We start from the raw sequence: 22920 nt of genomic DNA, 5'->3' as shown, positions 1-22920 counted from the left end.
ACTTAGAGTAATACCCACATTGGGTTCTTGGCTTGTGGGGTAAGAGCTGTGACAGTGGGGAAGGCCTCCTAAAGTGTCATCCTCTCCAGGCAAGATAATAAATAAGAACAATTCAGAGCAATGTTGGAGATTGTTATTACCACTAAAGATCTAAAGTTTGCAGAGGTGGTGCTTATCATATCATACCCCCATTTAGTTCACTAGCATGCCCCTGCAAAAACCCAAATAGATTTAGAGAACGACTGTGTACTACTATGTGGTGCGCAGTTACTGACTTGGATAATGGGTACCCTTCCATTATGAATTAATAAAAGAAGATAAGGAACAGTTCACATTCGTATATGAAGGTAATGCATATTCATTTAAAGTTTTGCTTCAGGAATACTTTAATGCTCTCTTGTCATAACCTCTGTTATACTGTAAACTGAGCAGAACTGCCTGGGGATCACATGGAGCATCACATCATCACATCAGTGACATCACGCTGATTCATCACGTCAATGACAACATGCTGATTGCACAGCATGAGCAAGGGAGGATAGCCTGTTGACAGCCTTGGTAAGATACATGTGTTACATATGATGGGAAATAAACTCTGCAAAGATTCAGGAGTCTCCGTAAAGTTTCCAGGGTCCAATGTTCAAGAGTATGTCAAAACCACCCCCAAAGTAAAGGGAAGATTAACGTATCTTGCATCCTTTATGACAAAGAAAGAAGCATAGCACCCAGGAGGCCTCTTTGGGATCAGGGCAACATATTCCGTATCTTGTTATGCTGGGCTGGCTTATATGTCAGATGACACGGGCAGCTGCTAACTTTTAGGAAGGCCCGAAGGAGGAAAGGTTCCTACTGCTGCAGCTGATCTCAAGGACACAGTTCTCCCCATTAGCTATCACTTTGACTGGGGGCTACAGTTCACTAACCTTCCATGCTTCCCCTTCAGCAAGCGAGGCCCAAGGGAGCCAAGGCGCACATACTCCCTAAAGCTGAATTCAGAAGTAGACACTTGTACAGGTGGTGAATTGTGGCAGACATAAAATATTCTATTAAGCTCTCCTGCTTTGTAGAATGTAAATGGTAGGCAGCTGAAGCCACTGTGCTCTGGATTTATCACCACATCGGTGCTAAGGCCATGTTTTTCTCCAGTTACCCCCAGCCAATGCCTGAACATACGGAGGTACTAAGGAAGACCAGTTTCTGCAAAATGCTGGACTCCTCTGACAGAAGACGTTGGCTCAAGGGCTGCTCGTGAGCCTGGCCACACCGTTCTTAATGCTGTGCTGCAATCACAGTCTCCTCCTACCTCTCTTCATCCCTGTCTCTAGTACAGTGTCCAACATTCCTCATGCTCTCACCGGTCTTCCTGCCTACTCCAGCTTCCTCCCTTTTTCCCAACAGAAGCATTTTAAAAAATAAATCTACACTTCTAGATCTGTTTTGGCGTCTTCTTCTTTGAAGATCTAAATTAATGTTTCTTCTAATGAGCATGAAACTGAGATGTTATTTCACAGACCCATTCTCTAGGTAGTCATAGTCTGCCTGGACTAGTGATTTAATAAATACACTTTAAAATCACATCTAGTTTCTTTAGTCATTCACCTGGTAAAAACTGATGAACACAGTCCATTTCCTGAGAAGCCAATTTCAAAGTTCCTCTCTGATGACAAACCAGTATTTTCAGTATCTAACGCCCATAACCACTACTGTGATTTTCTATCTTTTAATCTCACTGTACATATGCACATGTAGTACCTTTGTATAAGCTTAAATATACCTTAATATTCCCAAGTGAGGAGTAGGGAATAAGTTGAGAACAGAGATCTGAGCATGCATGTATGATTAAAAGTTCCCTAGGATCTACCAACTTCTATGAATAATGCCACTTTAACGACAGTAATATCAAACCTCAGTGAGTTACTGGCTTCAGAGTCCTTCCTCCCAAGAGCTGCTGTTTTCCAGCATTACAAATGTGTGCTATATTCTGCTTGGTGCAAATACTGGGCAATAACTGAAGTAGGGAGAATCCTTTCTGTTGAAGTCGTTTTATCTTTGTTACTGTTTGTTTCTCTTCATTAGTAGGCTACAAAAGGAACTTGTGTGCCAGGCCAGGCCAGCAGGCTGAAGCGGAATTAGGCTCAAGCTAACGTGATCTCTGTGTATTAATGCTCCTGTCATATCTGTTCACATAATAAAGTGTGTAATATTTCTCCGCCTGCCTGAACTCAGCCCTCTTCTAGATTATTTTTTGATGATATTATCACAGATTTTTTTAGGTCTTTATATGAATTTACATAGTTCATTCTCAAAGTAGATATACTCATTTTCTGCTTCTAGATCTAACCTGAAAGTTCTTTTCTAATGAATGTATATTTCTAATAAATCTATATCTATATCTATAGATATATAGATATATATTCATGGACTTGCTAGGCAGAATGGTCTCTGAAACACGTCCATACTTTAATCCCTGAATCTTGCAACTATGTTCTGTTATATGGTAAAGAAATTTGCAGATGCAATTAAGATTATGAACTTTAAAATAGAGAGATTAGGCTGGATTATTGGCATGGTCCAAATCTAATCACATGAGCCTGAAAGCTAAAATTATTCTGTGCAAGGAGCAGAGAGAGGCCTCTAAGAGAAACAGGGACCTCAGCCCTACAACTTCAAAGAACTGGATTTTACCAACACTCTGAATGAGCACAGAGGTGAACTATTCCAGGAGGCTCTTGATGAGAGCCCAGCCAGCGGTCACATTGATTTAGGCCTTATTAAACCAAGAGCAGAGAAACCAGCCAACCAGGCTTTTAACCTATAATTTTGTATTGTTGTAAGCCACTAAACTGGTAATAATTTGTTGTGGCAGCAATAGAACTAAGTAGGCTATCCATAATCACTATTTTTTGCCCACCCCAGGCAAATTTAATCATCCGCTACTCCATGCAACCTGTGTATTGTCTTCATGCACTTATTATTTTATTAGACTTTATAACTTTTTAAAAATGCCCATCTTTCTTCCTAACTATGAGTCTATAAGATCCTCAAGGGTCTCATTTATCATAGAATTTCTGGTGCCTAGTATGGTAGCTGAACTTCTGAAATAAAGAAAGAGCACAATATTTAGTACTGGCACAGGTGGTACAATATTTCACTTCTGAATGAGTGGTTTAAATACAACATAAGTAATCAAAGCTAAGTAATTTTCTTTATTTACATATTGCAAAATATTCTGCTTTCACTCTAAGTGAGTTAGTGAAATATTTATAATCCTAATATATCGGTTTTCCCATATAAACTCCAGAGTGCACAGGAAACCTTTTGTAGAAATCTATTTACATATTTCTTAGAAAAATGCCTTAGATAGAGGTTCCTAAAAGGTTTTTATGCCTCTACATTTCTTCTTATAATGGTGAAAAAATGTTTTACTATAGAGTAATCATATTTTATATTCAAACACAGCTTTCAACATAGTTGTGTGGTTATTTAATCTCAGAAAACATTTCACAATGTCCTTCATTGTTGATAACATGATTGCATCATATAGAGTGGATATACTCATTAAACATTGATGAAAACAAATCAGGAATTCTATCTTACATTCTTGAGTACTCTTGAAAATATTATATTTTCCATCGGCTTGTGCTCAACATTTTGCATTTGATATTGTTAACGGAGAGGAGAGAGCTTCTCCCCTGGGTGCTCCTGGGAGTGGGGTTCTTGGGGTACTGCTGAAATAAGCATTTCTGGAGGCCCCCATGGGAGGATGCAGTACAGTAAAAAGCTTCATTCCCATGGAATTGCACCTGTGGGTTTCCAAAGTCCCATGTCCCCTAGTCCAGTCATAGAAGTAGAGCTGAGGTTTCAGTAGAACTAAAATCAGAGCCAGTGTCCAGGGTTTCCTTTCCATGTTGGAGCAGGTTCCAGTCCAGCATCAACCAAGCTAAAGCCCATCAGTCCATTGTGTGTGGGGATCCACATGGCGATAGGCCATAGGGGCGAATGCGAGAGAGCCAAGAGTCGTAAGAGTCACAAGAGAGCAACAAGAGAGAGAATTCCTTTGTTTAGGGGATTAAGTATTCCCAAATTTTCGTGGATTTGCAGTGGTCAAGCCCATTCTGTTAAACCATCTCTGCTCCCAGGTGTGATTGACAGGCAAGTACCTTCCCTGGGTCACCCCAACTTTACTGGGCATGCATCTATCTTCCCATTGTCCAGTCCCCTTCCCCCAGCGTTTTACAGGGAATAGGCTGGTGGTTCCCTAGAGAGTGCAAAGCTTCAGCTTCCTGGTGAAGCTGCCCAAATGGCATACCTATAATCTCTGGCCTTCCCTTTGCTCCTTTCCTATTATTAATAACTAGCTAACTGCAACAGTATCAATTTGATGCCTGAATTTTGTTAATATGTGTAATGCATATGATCTAGGTTACATTACTCCTATATGCTATATATACAGCATATAGCCCATGCCTGGCAAGATCACATATTCAATAAATGATAGTAAATATTGTGGTCTCTATATTTTATTGTTAATTTACCAATAAATTAATTAATACTGTTTTTGGATTTCATGTGATCCTTTTATGGAGAATGTCCACTCTGGGTATTTGACTCCAAGGAGAAAGAGTTTGCATTTATCTGAAAGCATGTTTGACATTTGTCCCGTTTATTGATTGTTATGTAACAGATTACTTCAGAACATAATGACTTAGCAATTTTCTAATATAGCTCCTTTATTTGTAGGACAGTAATTCTGGCAGGACTTGGGTGGGAGATTCTTCTGTTCCATGTGACATTAGCAGATTCTTCTGTTCTGTGTGACCTCAGCAGGAGTCACTTGATGGTATTCAGCAGGCAGGTAGGCTAGTATGGTGGATACAGAGGGCTTCACTCACAGATCTGCTGCTTTGGGAGAGATTTGGCTAGAAGACTTGTCTCAGCTGGTGCTGTTGACTTGAGTGCCTATAGCAGACTTTTTCAGCATGGTGGTTATGTTAGACTTAGATGGTAAGGCTACCAGGGACAAATATTTTAGCAAGCAAAGGAGAAATCACATGGCCTTTTAAAACATAATATTGAAATTCTCATGGCTTACTTCCATTGTGATCTACTAGTTGATTCCCAAGCTCATCCAGATTCAAAATGAGGTGATATTCCATGGGAAGAGTATCAGAGAAATTGAACCATAGTTTCAAACTCACATGACTACATCTTGGGGGACACTGATGTAACTGGCAAATTATCTCTTTCTAATAACACAATACTTAAATTAAACCAGGCACTATAAGATCTGTGATTATGTAGTGAAAAGTGACTTTCTTCTACCATTTCAAATGCTTAAATTGAATCTTTCTAAAGCCATAATTGAATAGCATCATCATGTATTCATATATGTCATATAACTTTTTATAATAAAAATTTCTTTCAAAATAAAGTATTGAAATACACAGTGCAGTTTTATAACTATGGACAATGTTTTATCTCAGCTTGAGAGTCAATTGTATGTTATATAAACCAATAACTGATACTACTGGTGAAAATAATTTTTTCTGTAGTACCATAAATTTACTTAAACTTCATCTTAGATAAATACTAATAATTACATGGCATGTGACTAAATCCCACAAAAGTAAGGCTCTTTATTTTTTTGGAGAAGAGTAAGATTAAAAATATTCCATTATACAAATTCCAAAAAAGTAGAACAAATAATACCACCGATTCCCAAAGCAGCCGTTTTATGTATAGTACACGCAGAAGTTCTGAGTGGGATCTCACATTTTACCTTTTTCTAAATACTTTGAAGTGAAAGTGTGCCCTCTGTTGTAAATTATTCAGATGTGTTTAAAGGCAGTATATTATCCTTGTTAATAGAAAATTAGTTGTGTTGGGTGGCAATGGCAATAATAAAGACCAACAAGATGGTTCTTTATTACTACTAGTTAACTACATCCTGCTTTATTTGGAAACGCAGCAGAAAACAACTAAAACACACACACATACACACACACACACACACACATATATATATATATATATATATATATATATATATATATGTTGTAAAATAAATTAACACTGAGTCATTTCAAGTTCACACTTTTAAATAGGGTTGAGAAAAATTCTGGAAAATGGCTCTAATTTTTGTTCTTTGGAATTTTCTCTGAGATAGCATTTGTTTTCTTGTTTAACACCACATAAACTAAATCCAATATTAGTGGCATATACAAGAAAGAGGTCACATCCATACATGTTGGCATGCATATCTGTACACAAAGAATTTTCTATAGCCATCTCCAAGGTCTAGAATGAGTCTGTTCTGCTGGGCCTTCTTTTAATCCCTCTCTTCTGAGACAGAACACAAACTGTTGATAGCCTTTATTATAGTACACGTTCAATTTAAATGTCTATTTATGCAAGCAACAAATATGTTTTCATATAATAATGTTATCATATAATAATGATAATAATAATAATTACAGTACAATAATGCATGTAGGGCAGGGGTTGAGACAGTAAAACTATTTTTATTATCCTAAATTATTCACTTACTGGTCACCATGTACTACAGGCTGATAATACTACAAATATCACTTCCTGTGAATCATGTCCAATAAATGAATAGTCATAAATGGTTAGCGTTATATCTCAGTACCAGAGATATTTTCAAGTTCATCTAATTCAGTGCCTTATTTTCTTCAACATGGATGTGGTGTGAGAATATCTCTTAAACTCTCTCATAATTGTGAAGTACCCGGATCCCACAAAAATGTATTCTTACAAACATGTAAGAATGTTTATATCATTAATATTTATTATACATGTGAAAGCAGATCTCAGAATTGGAAAAGGCAAATAAAACCAAACCAATCAAACCAACAAGAACAAACCATTTCAGGTAGAGAGAGAAAGTAACAAGCATAGATAAAAAAAAGGACAAGGCATTTAAATTTATTAAACTGATCTTATTTTTCTTGTGTATAATTTAGGTCTTTAAGAAAATACCTATGATGTAGTATGGTATAAAATATTAACAAATTACTGATAAATATTAAAAATTAAAATTGGAAGTTACTTTTCAGATAAAAAGATAAAATCAGGCCATCTTGAGTATTTACACATTTATTATATGTTTGTACACAATTCAAATTATGTCTTTAATTTTACAATTGGCAGTTATATTATCATCATATTTAGTAGCTTAGGAAATAGAATTTGCAGCTGTGATTTTTACCCCTTTTATAGGGATCACCTATGTTAGGCAGTAACTGTTGCCTTGTTTTATGATTAAGTTTATGCAATAGTTTAAAATATTTAGTCCTTTAAGAAATATAGTAATGGCTATTAATGGAACACAAGCTATATTTTTTTATCCATCCTTCGAAGACAAATCCAAATTTGAATTTTAACTTTCCCATTGACAGTGATGCTGAACAATCTGTTTAAGTTCTTTGACCTCCAGTTTCCATCTCTTTAGCAAGTGCGTAATAATAGGAAACTCTTTAAAAGGTTGTTATAAGGATCCAGCGGGTGCATACGATTGCTAATGAACACACACTTATGCCATCTAACATGAGGCAAAATAACTCATCTCTGAGAGTCAGAAATGGCTGGACCATGTCTCTGGAGGGATCAATTGCCACAACTTACCTGACATTATTATAATTTATCAGAAACTATGAGTGTCCTTGAATTCTAATTCTTTCTTTTCTGTAGCTAATCAGAATCAGAGGGAGGAATATGAGGCCTCGGGGCTCTACTCAGGAAGTAACAATAAATAATTGAGCTCAAGAGAGACTTCAGGATATGTTTGGGATATAAATGTGGAACAGGTATTCTCAAGCCTCTCCAAGTGGAATCCTAACGAGCAAGGTCCTAGAGAGAGAGGATCAGCAGGTCCCGCCCCCAGTCTTAGATCAGCTCTCCTCCATCCCTGCTCCACACCCTACACACCAAAATACAATACTTTTAATGTAACTAATTTTTCAGTTGTACTTTTGTTTCATAATTTATTTTTAGTATGTCACAGTTTCTCACAGATGTGATTGCTGTGGTCAGGCAGATATACATACAATGCTTCTGTTTCTCAGACCCACATGGAGAAAAAGATCCCATAATAATTTGTTTATATGAAGCAGAATGTTAAGTATGAGTCTGAAAAGAAAAATCTGAAGAATGTATTCTTTTCAGATTCTAATTCTCAGAGACCCTAGAATGGGAGGAAATGAAAATAATGCTGACACACTCGGTCATTTTGACAAGTCTCGATTCTTACAATTCTGTTTCTTAGGAGAAACTTTGATAGAAATAGCTAAGCTAATCATGACAGCACCTCCATGGTACAGAGAGGAAACACCTAACTCAGTAGAAGAATGGAAAAATAAAAAATATCTGTAAATAGGTAGAACGGTGTTAGAAAAATTGTCTGAAACTTGGAAATAGGCAGAAGATGTTACTGGGTGTTCTCTCAGTGTGATTCTGAGCTTGAACCTTTGATTTTTATATTTACTGGACTATTTTACAGCTATGTAGGAATAGAGTTTAACATGTAGATTTTATTTTGTCCAGAAGAGATGTAAATAATTTCTTTTGGTAGATAATATAACCCCAAAGGTAGCACATCAAGCAGTTTTGTATCTATCCCAACAATCATATATTAGCATTCTCTTTTTAAATTGCCCATAAATACCTAGTTCCTCAAATGTTTTTTGGGATATATATCTGGTTGTCTTAGTAATTAATGCACTGAATGAAGCCTTAAATATGTGTTCATTTTATATTTGCGTGAGAGTTACAACATATCTTTGTGAAAACTATACTTTAACTCTGTTTCTCTTGGCAAAGGAACCAAAAGATCTAGGCAGAAAAATGTTAGAGAAGTAACCCTGTTTCCCACATGAGTTCAGTAGTCAAGGAGAAAGAGTTCTTATTTGTTAATCAGCTGCTGGGCGCTCTATTATTGTGTATTGTCCAGGTTATTGTGAAATAGAAAAATTGGAAGGAGCAAGAAGGGCTAAATTGATGGGCATGGAAAAGAGCTGAGTCAGATAGCTGACAGGAGAGATAACCGAGAGCCTCGTCAGCTGTGTTCTGGTGGAAGAGTATTTATTTCTGTATTGGAGTTGTTGAGGAGAATTTGAAGTAGTTGTTATGAAACAGAAATATATATAAAGATGGACATTAATATCCAAAACAGAATATTAAGGAATTATTTTGTGCTTAATGAAAATATACCTTTTTAATTTTTGTGAAAAATTAACCAAGTAAAGGCATATGTGGTTTTTGCTTTCTATTGTTTCTTTGAATACGTTAAAGCAGCTTCTCAGGCAGAACATTTGTGAGCATGTGTCCAAAGTTTTATTTTAAATTGATGGCTAGGAAAATATGCTTCCAAGAAAGCCATTTCAAATATTTACATTTGGTAGAGCATTTTACAGGAAAAGCAGTGACTCAATTAAATTGTGAATATAGGTGCAAGAAGGCAAGAGCTTGCTAAAGATTATTAGGGTAGTAATTAGACTGGTTAAAGTACCTTGCCACTTTAAATATTTAGTTTGACGTTGTGGGCCTGGGCACAGCAGGATAGCTGTCTAGGTTTAATCTAACCTTTCAGAAATTTCTCTTCATTATATCCAACAATAAACTTGGCCCAAAAACATCTTCCAGAAAATAACTCAAATGTATGTGGACGAAAAAGGGCCACATACTAACCCTGACAAGCTCAGGAGAAGCCTGAATGCTGGCCTTACAAACTCAGAGACCTAAAGTAACCACACAGAATGGCCTGAAGTTAAATCTTTTCAACAAAACCCAGTTTATGGCAGGCAGGCTTGTCCTGGGCTAGAATCTTCCCAGACAAAAGTCAACCTTTACCTCAACTGAGCCTGTCTGTTGTCTTTCTGCCTGTAAAATAACCAGCCTCTGGAATGTCAAGGTCACTCCCCTTTTTGGGCACCTCTCTGGGCACAACAACCTCACCAGAGCCAAGCCCACAAATCCCCTCGTTGTTATTGTTACCATTTTAATTGCTGTTAACTATCCTGTACCCACCTATGTAAAAGAAATATGTCTATCATTTAACTTTTTATCCAATACCAGAGGTTTCCTCCCCACTCAAAGCTATGCTTTCTCCAGCCTCCCTAATCTATCACCAATGGATTTCATGTGACCCACTCACATCTTTATTTTTATTGTAATGTATAAAGCAGGGTGCAGAAAATGCCATTTTCCAGAGCATTTTCTCAATCAGTTGAGGTTTTGCTTCCTGGCAATTGTTGTCTGTTTAGCTCAAATAAACTCATAAAAATTCTCTATAGGTTTGAATGTTTCTCACATTGACATGTAAATAAATAAATATATATATATGATTTTTGCCCAAAATGATTGATAACATGATATAGACCTTTCCATGGGTTTGAAAATATATATATATATTTATTGCTTGCCGGGCTTTACATGTGTAAAATATAGGTAGTAAACACTTAAAACTATTAGTTCTTCCCTAAGAACCCAGCATCAGTGTGCTAGGAATGATGTAAAATGAATGCAAAACACAACAAAATTCTGAAATTGCAAGCAAAAAAATTTTTTGCACACTCATGCACACATACACAAGCATATTTTACAATCTAAGCACTTGTCATTAACTGTAAAATTAAATGACCAGCTATGATATGAGAAATAATTCTTTGATTCTGCTCTCAAGCATTTTAGGAGCACTCTGGGCAGTAGGCAGTATTTATTTCTTGGAGCGACAGTTTCCAAGAGGCTTTCCTAAATTGATTCCTACCCATTACTTATTAAACGACCCCTACTCCACCTTAAATGTGCTGTTTCTCAACTCCCAAATGATGCCATTGTAATAACCTGGTCATTATTTAACAGGAAAGAAGAGAAAGGGGGGACCAGATGATACAGGCATGCCATTTGTACAGCTTTGCCAAAATGCTGCATTTAACATTCCCCAAGTCTGCTCCCCTCTGATCGATGGGGGAAGGGACTGGACAAAACAATTTAGACGCATGCCCTGTAAAGGTCTGGGTGACTTGGGAAGGTGCCTACTGTCTGCCAGTCACGCCTGGGAACAAATTAGTGGCCAGGATGGGTGTGGCCACTGCAAGCGCACAGAACCTGACTACTTAAAACTTCTAAACAGAGAAAGTTCCTTCCCTTCTCTCTCCGGTGCTCTGGGCTCCCGGCTCTCCTGGGGCAGGGTGTGTTCTCCCCTGTGCCCGCATGGTGCACACCCATGTTGGACTCCACACACGGACTAATGGACTTTCATCAGCTTGGACGCCGAGCCACACCCAGCTGCCGCACGGAACCGAAGCTCTGGACACTGGCCTTGTTTCTGGCTCTGCTGCACCTTTTCCAGAATTGGCTTAAAAGGCAGGCGACTTTGGAGTCTGAGAAATGTAACTCCGCACCAATAAAGCCTCCTTCCACATCCCATTCTCCGGTGCGAATCTTAGAAAATTCATTTTCTGAAGCTATCGCAAGAACCTCACTCCCAGGAGTGACAAGGGAGTTTAATTCTCCGGTGACACAAATTCTATATAGTTTTCAACACCTCCTTCGAATGCTCCCTGATGCCCCAGCCTGAAGCATTTCTCCCTCCGCTGATGTACCTCGGCATAGCTTTTATATTTTTCTTAAGGCAAGCATCACTTGCTACCATCTATTAAATGTATTTACATCTTTCCTTCCCTACTGAACTCTTATTCTCTAAACCACCGCATTTTAACTTTGCTCTGTTACCTGAATCACTACTTTACATCCACGTGGTATAATTAAGATTTTGCAGGACATGGAAAGCAATCGGACTTCCCCTGTGCTCAGCTAAGGCTGGTGTGTGATGCCGGTTATCCGCCTCCGCCACAGAAGGGGCATTATAGCCATGCCTGTTCTGTCTCAGTTCCAGGCGAGCACAGCCCCAGAAAGCCGGGGTGACAGGGAAAGGATGGCAGCAGTTAGGGTCTGCCTGTAGCCCTAAAAACTCTTGACAGGATCCCCTCCACAGGTTTAAGGACTGAGAGTTAGTTCCCTTTTACAATCACAGGCTCCTAAAGCAACCACAGCTTTTCCAGCTCGCTGCGGTTATTTTTCCTGCTGACAGATACCCTCGGCACAAAGTTTCAAACACTCAGACCAGAAGCACTATCTATGCCTCATTACCATTTAAATAGGCTGATCAATGAGAATTAGCATGTAATTTGAATTACAACACCACCTCCTGCTTCTTAGAGCCTAGATCCATCAAGCCTCTTTAAATAGCTGCGACATTTCCAGCGAGGATTCCTCCTTCCCTTCGGTCTGAAAACAGGTGTATGCCTGTGGTTTACAGCAAGAACTTTAATGGAGCAATTGATCCCTGGCACCGCCTGCTCTTCACCTGCATCCAGTGTAACCTAAAGTCCGGTTCAAACACCAAATACGTAACAGCAGCCACCTCGGCCGACTCCTACAATGAATATTTTGATTTAATGCCACCCTTAGTTTTAAATCTATAATCTCATCACACTAACTTAACCCATAAATAATGTTGCCAGTGTGGACCTGTGGACACATTATATTGGACAGGGATTCAAGGACTATGCTAGCTACTCAGTAACCATAAGCAGCTTGGACAAAGAGAAATAGAAAACAGAAAAAATAAATGAAAGCCATTTAATTCAGCAAGTATACATCTTGCCTGCTTTGTCTGTGTCATAAAGCTTTATGAAAATTATGTGATATGTGCGAAAAAAGTTTATACATATTACTATGTCATACAAATTAACAGCTTTATTGTCAATATGCCATATACACAGGTATAGTGATATGACCTAATTAAATCTCATGCTAGGATTATTTTATAATTTGACACACTTTTTATTGTTACTTATATAAAATATAGTTTCCCATTTTAGAGGTAAGATAGTAAAGAAGCACCTCCTTGGATCCAGTTGTTATTGCTGGTCACTGGTACAAACTATACGCAGTTCCCAGCTGAGAGCTCACAGATGATTTAACATTAAGATGATATAACATTTTCTCCTGCACATTAACCAGTATTTTTTGGGTCCTCAAGTAACTTTACTACTCTAAGAATTTATAATTTTGATTTAGTTTAGGGGAAAAAATGATAATATTATACAATAGTACACAATTCTCTGGGGTCTGGCACTCATAAACTATTTCTATATCTGTATACTGATGTTGCATTTTTGTTTCCATCACACTATTTTTATTTAAAAGTGCAATTCTTGTTAAATATTCTTTCTTCTCCAAATATTCCAGGTCTCCTTGAGGACATAGGCTTTATCTTTCTCATTTCTTACCGTATCTTCAGTATGATCATAGTCCCTGGGTCACTGTTAGCATTAAATACGTGTGTTGAATGAATGAACAACCCTGGCCCCAAGCGGTAACTTGAGTGGCTTATTGAACTTCATTAGCTACCTAGATTACCCAAAATAAACATATTTTGGACATAAAATCCAAAGTTGTTTTGAAAATACACCCTCCGTGGAAGTTCTGTAGACTGCTTTCTCATCCAGATTACTATCTATAGAGAAACAAAAAAATACAAAAAAATAGCATGTCCTGGAAACAAATTACAGAGGATTCTAAAGATGACCAAAAATGGTATAATGCTTTCTACAGTCACTTTTAATAATGATGGGGCGTTGACATTCATAGATCTCACATTTAGAAATGTGTAGGTTAAGAATCTTGTCCTTAAGTATATATTTATAGGAAAATCTTAAAAATTTTTTATTCTGAAATAATTATAGACTCATGGGAAGCATATATAGGGATATAATATAAAGCCATTTTCCTCACAAATACTTTATTTTTATGCCTCCTTCTCATTTAGCCTCTGTAATAATCTTGTATTTCCAAAGATTTGAGGTAAGTTTATGGATCATTCAAGGAGGCAAGAAAACATCAACAACAAAAACAGCAACAAGAAATTAGGAAAAATCCCTTTATATCTTTATATTAAAATTGGTGTTTTTTTAAAAATATATGTTTTTGCTGATTTTAGAGAGAGATGAAAGGAGAGAGAGAGAGAAGTGAAAGATAGAGTGAGAGTGAGAGATAGGGAGGTGAGAGAGAAGCATGGATTGGCTGCCTCCTGCACACCCCCTACTGGGGATCTAGCCACAACCCGACAGGTGCCCTGACCAGGAACCAAACCCCTGCCCTTCTGGTGGATTGGAGGATGCTCAGCCTGCTGAGTGATACTGGCCAGGGCACATTAAAACTTGTTTTGTCTTGGTGATGTAGCCAATATATTTAGCTAATAAGAGTATGAGCCAATTTTCTAACTTTATTCATTATTTTCTGTATACTCCAAATTGCATGATTTACTGTTACCTGAGGTCCCTGCCCTCGTTCCATGGTCAGGCTAAATTTGTTGTCAAAATTCTTTTCTTGTTCCTCAGAATTTCCCACACATTCTCTATAATCTCTTAAAAGATAAACTAAGTCATATTAAAAATGCTAAGATAATATTTGAGCAAGGATTGATTTGAATTGGGAAGCACAAAACTGGAAGTGGTTAAGATACTCCACCAACAGGAGCAGGGGAAAAAGACTTTATTTGGAAAAATGTGGAAGCAAAGCAAAGAAATTATTAATTGACCAAAGCTTCAAGCCTAGTTGATTGTTACTGGTTGTCCTTAGGTTTCAAATTTATAACCTTGGGGCATTTAAAGGCTTAAATTGTTTAATTAACAAAACTCAGAAAACAAATTTAAGCATCATAGAATCACTATGGCCTTCTTTAATCAGCTGGATGAATTTTCTTCGTCTTCTGAATTCCTCCTTTCATGAATGTATATTCTTTTTTGAGCTCAGGTCACTTTCTACTTCATGTAGGACTTATTTATAAGTATTATTATCTTTCCTTTTGGACCATTATTTCCCTGACAGCAGGATGCATCAGTTAGTCACCTTTACATTTCTCAGCTTCTAGTTGACAATAAGTCTTTTTAAGACAGTTCAAATGAATTTAAATTTATGTACAAAAATATCTAACTTTATTTTCTAACCATGATGCTAACCACTCAAAACGTGAGAGAGAAAGACTGAGAGGGAGATTCTCATACCTCTGACTTTACTCAGTTTAAATGTTTCATCTTGTGTTGTGCTGCAAATAAAACTCGTGCCAGCAGGTTCAGAGATTTAAATTCTTAGAAAAAATTGTTATCCTTAGAAATAATTGTTATCCTGAATACATACATATATATATATATATATATTCAGAATGGTAAAATTATTCTTGTTAGAAATCACATTTAAATTAAAGTCATTTATTATGGATGTAGATGGTATTCAGGAATTGCTGAATATAGTACTTAGCTGGAGTTCTAACCCAATTAATTTCTTTACCAGCAATCATTCTGGAAGTAGCAGAGTATCTGGGGACTCATTGTCTGAACTCAAAATAAAAGTTGTTACCTTTTTTTAAACCCAGTCATAAAACACAGCCATTATTTTCATTTTTATTCTTATTTGCTATTATCCCAATATATTTTTATAGAACATAGGAAAATTTTTATAGCAAATTATTAACTAATGATATTAAATAAATTGTTAATTTAAAATATTGTGAAAAATTACCACCAATGTTGAATGGAAGAAAATTCAGGGAGAACAAATTGATGTAGCCAGAGTTGTTATTATTTTTTCTAAAATGTAAACCATTTTAGCTATTTGTAGTTAAAATATAAGAAGGATAATATTTGTAACTTATTAAGTTAAAAGTATGATTAGAGCTCTGGGTTTTTTTTTGTTTGTTTTTAGTAAAGTCGGATTTCTGGGAGGTTTAATGCCAATAAAGATCTAGTGTTCTATTGCGAGGGTATGATGTTGCTTTCTAGAATTATTCCATTGATTTATCACTTAGAATTTATGTAAATTTATGCAGACTGCAGTATATTTTAGACAGGTTGTGATGTATTTGTTTAAAGCTAATATTAATTTTGAAATCATTGGAAGGGATAGAAGAATATGAGGAAATGAGTTAAAAACTAACCAAGACAGTTGCATTAATAAAAACAATTCTCTTATTTACAAATTTTACCAAAGCAAATTGACCTATGGACTTTTTTCCCTCCATAAATATCTTTTTTATATGTTTCTATTGATTTTGGAGAGAAGAAGAGAAAGGGAGAGAGAGAAACACTGATTGGCCGCCTCCTGCATGCCCCTTCCTGGGATCCAGGCCCCAACCTGGACATGTGCCCTGACCAGGAACCAAATCACTGACCTTTTGGTGCATGGGATGATGCTTAACCAACTGAGACACACTAGCCGGGCTGCATAAGTATCTTGGAGTCTTTATTATTGAGTCAGTGATTTAAGTGATTTAACAATACATCACAATGTACTCAACATTCTATGGCTGATAATTGAAGGCTTTATCTTAATTTTTTAATCTATATTTTAGAAAATCAACTGTGTCTATCCAAGTATACAAATTCTCTTCCTAAAAGTAACAAATATGTACCTATTTCTAAATTTAATATTTCATCTTTATTTTTCACACAACATAGAATAATGTTTTGCCTTTGAAGGCCAACATTTCAATGAAAGCTTTAATCTAACAATATCTCTCAGGTCCAAATGAAAGCAGGTTTAATATGTGTTTAATTCTAGAAAAAACATCTTGCATAATAATCAGTGGTATTTTTTAAGACTTTCTTTTTATAAAACTTTAAGGTTCACAGCAAAATTGAGGAGAAGGTACAGAGATTTAGAATATACCCCCGTAGCCATATGTGCATAGCCCTCTACATTACCAACTTCCCTCACCAGAGCAGGACATTTGCTACAATGGACAATTCTACATCAACACATCATAGTCACCCAAAGTCCAAGGCTAACATTAAGGTTTATTCTTGGTGTTGTACGTTCTATGGGTTTGGATACATGTATAAAGACATGTATCCATCATTATAGTATCATACAGAATATTTTCACTGCTCTAAAAATTCTCAGTACACCACCTTAACACCACCCCCTTCCCCAGCTGCCACCCCAATCCTTGATAATCTTATTACCATCTTTATAGTTTTGCATTTTCCAGAATGTCATATAGTCAAAATCATATAGTATGTACACTTTTCAGATTGGCTTTTTTCATTTAGTAATACACATTTAAGATTCCTTTGTTTTTTCATGGCCTGACAGCTCATTTTCTTTTTAGTGCTGAATAGTATTCCATTTATTTGTGTACCATAGTTTATTTGTTCACTCACCTACTGAAGTTCATCTTGGTTACTTCCAAGTTTTGGCAATTATGAATAAAACTGCTATATACATCTGTGTGCAGGTCATTATGTGGATAGGTTTTAAATCTTTTGGGAAAATATCAGAGTGTGACACCTGGATCATATGGTAAGAGTATATTTAGTTTTGTAAGAAATCTCCAAACTTTTCTCTGAAGTCCTATACCATTTCACAGTTCCACCAGCAATGAATGAGTGTTCCTATTGTTCTACGCCCTTAACCAACATTTATTGGTGTCAATGTTCTGAATTTCAGCCATTCTAATAGTGTAGTGGCATCTCGTTGTTTGAATTTGCATTTTCCTGGTGGCCTATAATGTGGAACATCTCACTCTTATTTGCCATCTGTATATCTTTTTAAGGTGATGTCAAGGCCTTTGGCCCATTTTTAATTGGATTTTTGCTTCCTTATCATTGAGTTTTAAGTTCTTTGTATATTTTAGATAACCTTCCTTTATCACGTGTTGTTTGCAATATTTTCTTCCAGTTTGTGTCTTGTCTTCTCATTCTTGTGACAGTGTCTTTGACAGAGCAGAAGCCTTTAAATCCAGTTTATCCATTATTCCTTTCATGGACTGTGCCCTTGGTATTGTATCTAAAAAGTCATCATCAGACCCAAAGCCATCTAGGTTTTGTCCTGTTATCTTCTAGCAATTTTATTGTTTGCTGTTTTACTTGTATGTTTGTGACCCATGTTAAACTCATTTTAGTGAAGGGCGTGAGGTGTGTGTCTACATTCTTTTTTTTAATGTGGATATCTTCCAGCTCTACTTATTAAAAAGATTAACTTCACCACCCTAAAAATCCCCTGTACTTCACCTATTCAGTCTTTTAGCCCTCTTTTGCCTTTCCGAGGATGTCATATAACTGAAATGTTGCAAGATGTAGTCATTTCTGACAGACTCTTTAACGTAGTAATATGCACTTAAGATTCCTCCATGTATTTTCATGGTTTACTCATTGTTACAAATTGCTGAATAATATACCATTGCATATGTGTATCACAGTTTGTTTGTTCATTTGCTTATGGATGAGTATCTTGGTTGCTTCCAGTTTTTACAGATTATGTACAAAGTTGATATAACATTTGTGTGCAAGTTTTTATATAGGTATATTACCCATACACTATTTTGCCATCAGACAGAATATTGACAATTGAATTGTATTCCTAATTACTAAAGGTGCCTTAGCGAGCATGTAAATGTAGTATTTCAAATATTGTGATATTTTTCACACAGATATATAATCTATACCACATCTATCAAAATGACTATGTTTATAGAAAATAATAGAAAATTTTCAGGTGAGAAATCATTCCTATTTAAAAATCATTTTAATATAAATTCTATGAATTTCATTTGTTTTCAAAGGTTTGGAATGCCATCCTAATAATACCTATTCTTTTAAGCATCTCTCCTGGGAGTCAGAATTACACATGATTGAATTTGTCATGATGGGCTCAAGGATAATGATTGGGTTGTCTTCTTGGGGCTGCCGGCATCAAACATATGACATTATTATAACCAAGGTCTACAAAAAGTAAAGCAACAGACTAGAGAAAAATGGAGGGAGCCTGTGAAAGTTACTGTACTATTTGTTCGCTGGGAAGAGGTTGGGGAATGATCACTGACCTCTAAGTAACAGAGAATGGAACTCATCCTTCACTTCTGAATGAGCTACTTGCTGTAATTGATGGCAACTTGTGAAATGGCTGCGATCATTAGGGCTCCAGTGACTGGATTAAAAGAAAATGAAGGATGCAGATGGCTGTGGTAAAGCACGGAAAATACATTTCTTCCTGGTGACAGATACAACTGATCATTTTGCAAGTATGTGCCTCACTGAAAGTGTTTCAGCTATGTAGTTCTCAAGGAAAATGAAGAGTAATGTGAAAATTGGACAAGATGAAACTAGCTGTTTCATTCCAGATATTGACTACACAAGTCACTTTCAATAAATCAGCTGCTTATTGTACCTAAGACAGCAGTTTGTTAATATTACAAAGGTGCTACAAAATGTTCTCTTTGGTTAGGCAGTCTTTGAGCATCACATGATAAAACAAGTTTTATTTAAAATTTTGTTTCTATTTGTTTTCCATTATCAACACTTGAACTACTAGGCATGTTTATTTAGAAATAGCTTTGATGATGTGAAATAGTCAAGAGTCAGCAATGTTTTTTTCTGTAATGGACCAGATATTATGGATTTTAGACCTCTGTGGGCCATATAATTGCTGTAACAGCTACTGAACTCTGCCATTGTAGGGAGAACGTATCCATGGACAATAGTCAAAGAATGAGTATGACTATGTTCCAATAAAACTTTATTTACAAAAGCAAAGCATAGCTGGATTTGGTCCTCAAGCTATAATTTGTGGATCTTTAACCTAATATATTAATTTAGCATACCAGATGATGTTAGGAATAAGAACAATTAGGGAATTTAACAGCTTGCTACAATGAAATAAATGAAATTATAAGATCAGATACTTTAATCTACTATGGGAAATGGGGATATGAGCATTTATACAATTTAAATACAGAATACTGTTTTGAAAGAATCAGAGGTCAATGACAACCTGCATTTTTCAGCCAATTAGGAGGAAAAACAATCACTTCATAATTATTATCATGCACATGGAAAGATTTAGAAGATATTCTTACTAAATACTTTTGAGTTGCTGTTGCACCATTATTTTTGGCTTCTAGACTGCTACACAATATTGTTAAACCACTTATTTATTCAAAATCCTTCAAAAATACAGTAATTTTTAAGTCTCAGCAGTTCTCTATAAAACTAAGTAGGGAGTTTCATATTTTATCAAAGCACTTTTAATAATACATAATTTTAAATATTCAAGAGATTTCATAAAAAACCCAGAAATTTAAGTCTCATGGTGTGTCATCATTTTAGTGTATACTTTAAGCACTATGACTGTTTTTCAAACTTAAAAAGAATAAATAACTCTAACTGAATGGACTCATCAGGGCCAGGGCTATGGGATCATTTTAAATTTTCAGTATACAGGAACACTTGTCTTGGTGTGCAATTATTCCTCCCAGTACGACGACACAGTTACTCGATGTGGGCCAGAAAGTAAGGTTGTTATCCTGTGGCCAAACATTTATCCAGCATTTCTGGAGACAATTGGGACTTGAAAGTCCATTCGGTCAAGATATTCCAGGTAACTAGTAATTACTTCACTGAAGGCTTCTACCTCAGGTTTACTTATTCAGAACTACAGAAATAAGGACCTAATTTACCTTGGTTGCTAACCCAATCTTTGTACCATTCTTTTCTTCTATGACAAACCTGTAAAATACAAGCTACTGCACCTATGCAGCTTCAATAATTTTTAAACTTAGCAGAGATTATATGTATTCATACCCAGAAGAGAAGATTTCTTTAAGAGTGAGAACTGGTCATTTTAGTCTTCCTAGATGTTGGCTTGTCACATTTATACTCCCTCCCCTACTTCCCCTTTCACTATTACCCTTAGAAGAGGCGCTCCTCTGGATTTATCAAATTCAAGCATGTTTATGAACTTTCTCATTTTGGGGATTCAGTGTCTTGATAATTCTTCAGTTCTTCCTCAAGGCTGAGGTGATAAACAGCAGAATTTGTCTTTGATTATAGCTTGCCTTATCTTTTAGGAACCTCTTAGTTCCATTCAGTTAACAACAACAACAACATAAGCTGAGTTTTCCACTGGCAAGTGGAAAAAGAAGGTAAGGCATTTTCAAGCTAGAAAACTTTTCTTGGGCCAAAGGTTAAAACACTTTCTCAAGAAGCTTGCTAGAAACCTATAAAATGCTATTTTAAAGTATTTATGAAGTACCGGTTTGCAAAAAAAGCAATCATAAATACTGATTTGGAAAACATTAAGAACAAAAGTCTGGTTTTAATCTGTTTTTAATATTAGAAACTTCTATTAACCATCGTTTACTTTCCAAGAAGGGTATTTAACTACTCATATGGCTTCAAAGTAAATAGACCATAATTTAATCTCTTAAACTCATTATTAAATTTGAACTTTAAAAACATTTTTATTTTTGTAGAACAGGCAGCAATTTGTGAATAAATCATCTTGTAAAATTTTTCTAAGAGCACATACAGAATTTGAATGTTATGGGTTAGCTAGACTATCAAAAACTCCTTAAGCACATACTCTCCCTAATAATCCCAAATGTACACTGTACAAATACCAGCCATCTACTTTCTGTCCTTGTAGACCACAGAATGCTACTGTTAAAAGTCCAAGCACTAATAATAATAAAAAAAAGCCGGCAAAATGCAATTATTTCATCACAAAACTTTATGCATTGATTGTAGAAAAGACACAGAGTAAGAACATCATAAACATTAGATGCCATTATTAATGCTAGTGTAACAAATTTAATTGTAAATGAGGATAGAACCAAGTCCCTTAGGAACCCCAAAATCATTTTACCTGCATATATAGGGATTTCTCTTGTCTATATCTAATTACATGAAATTTTATGGGGTCATGCCTGTGGAAATAAGTAGGAGAGCTCATGAGTTTAAAAGGTGGTTAATAGAAACAATAAAATAAAATTTGCCTAAAAGCATATGTGTGTGTGTGTGTATATATATATATATATACACACACATGTATACACACACACACAAAAAAAAAAACACACACAGAGAAAGAGAGTCTCTTTAGAATAGTGAGAAAACTATAAGGATTTCGCTATTAATGGGACCAAAGTGACTTCCATAAGAGAGTGTTCAACAAACCAGGGCTCACAAGTTAAATTTGGCCTATCTTATAGCCAAGGCTCTACAAATGGTTCTTGCCTCTTAAATGATGGGGGAAAATGTGGCACATAAAAAAATTCCATAAAATTCAAATTTCAGTGTTCACACATAAAATTTATAATTCCATCAATTTAAAAAAAATGTGTGGAAACATTTCTTTCTTTTTACATAAGTCTCTACTTAATATCCTTAATTTTGCCTCTTGACTTTCCAAGCCTAAAATATTCACTATATGCACTTTATAAAATGTAGTTTACTGATCTTGCTCTTGAGCATATTTTCTAGGATCAGGGTTCTTCTGAAACTCAAATTCTTTATCATAAGTTTGTGTTACTCTTCTGCTCTTGCCTATTTATCTAGGATAATTTAGAATTATTTAAAAAGTGATAGATAAATGTTTCTTTCAAAATTGTGTGCTTTTAAAACCATGATACATAAAATACTGTTTTTGAAAGTAAATCTCAAGTTAGAGCTATTAATGAATATGTTAAAAATAAAATGATGAATCAAAATATTTGAACCATGATAGAAATATTGTAGTAAAAAAATAGGTACATTTATTTTCCTCTGTATAACTGAGTTCTCAGCACCTTGATAATTCCAAATCTTGCAACTTCTTGGGGTCATCTAGGCATATAAAATTGAAGCAAAAATGGGGTTTAACTTTTGTGACAGGAAGATTCTACAATGTCCTCTTCCCCCCTTCCCTTTTTATATGTGTCCTATCTAACCCCATCTTCTTTAATTTGAGCTGGACCAGTGAATATGATGAGATTTAACTCTAGTGATTAGGTTACGGTATATGGCACAGTTGACTTTAAGAAATGGAGAATATCTGGATGGCCTGACTAATTAATTACAGGAG

The sequence above is a fragment of the Miniopterus schreibersii genome (assembly GCF_964146895.1).
Source record: "Miniopterus schreibersii genome assembly, chromosome: 3".
Lineage (NCBI taxonomy): Eukaryota > Metazoa > Chordata > Mammalia > Chiroptera > Miniopteridae > Miniopterus > Miniopterus schreibersii.
This window is presented reverse-complemented; position numbering follows the sequence as displayed.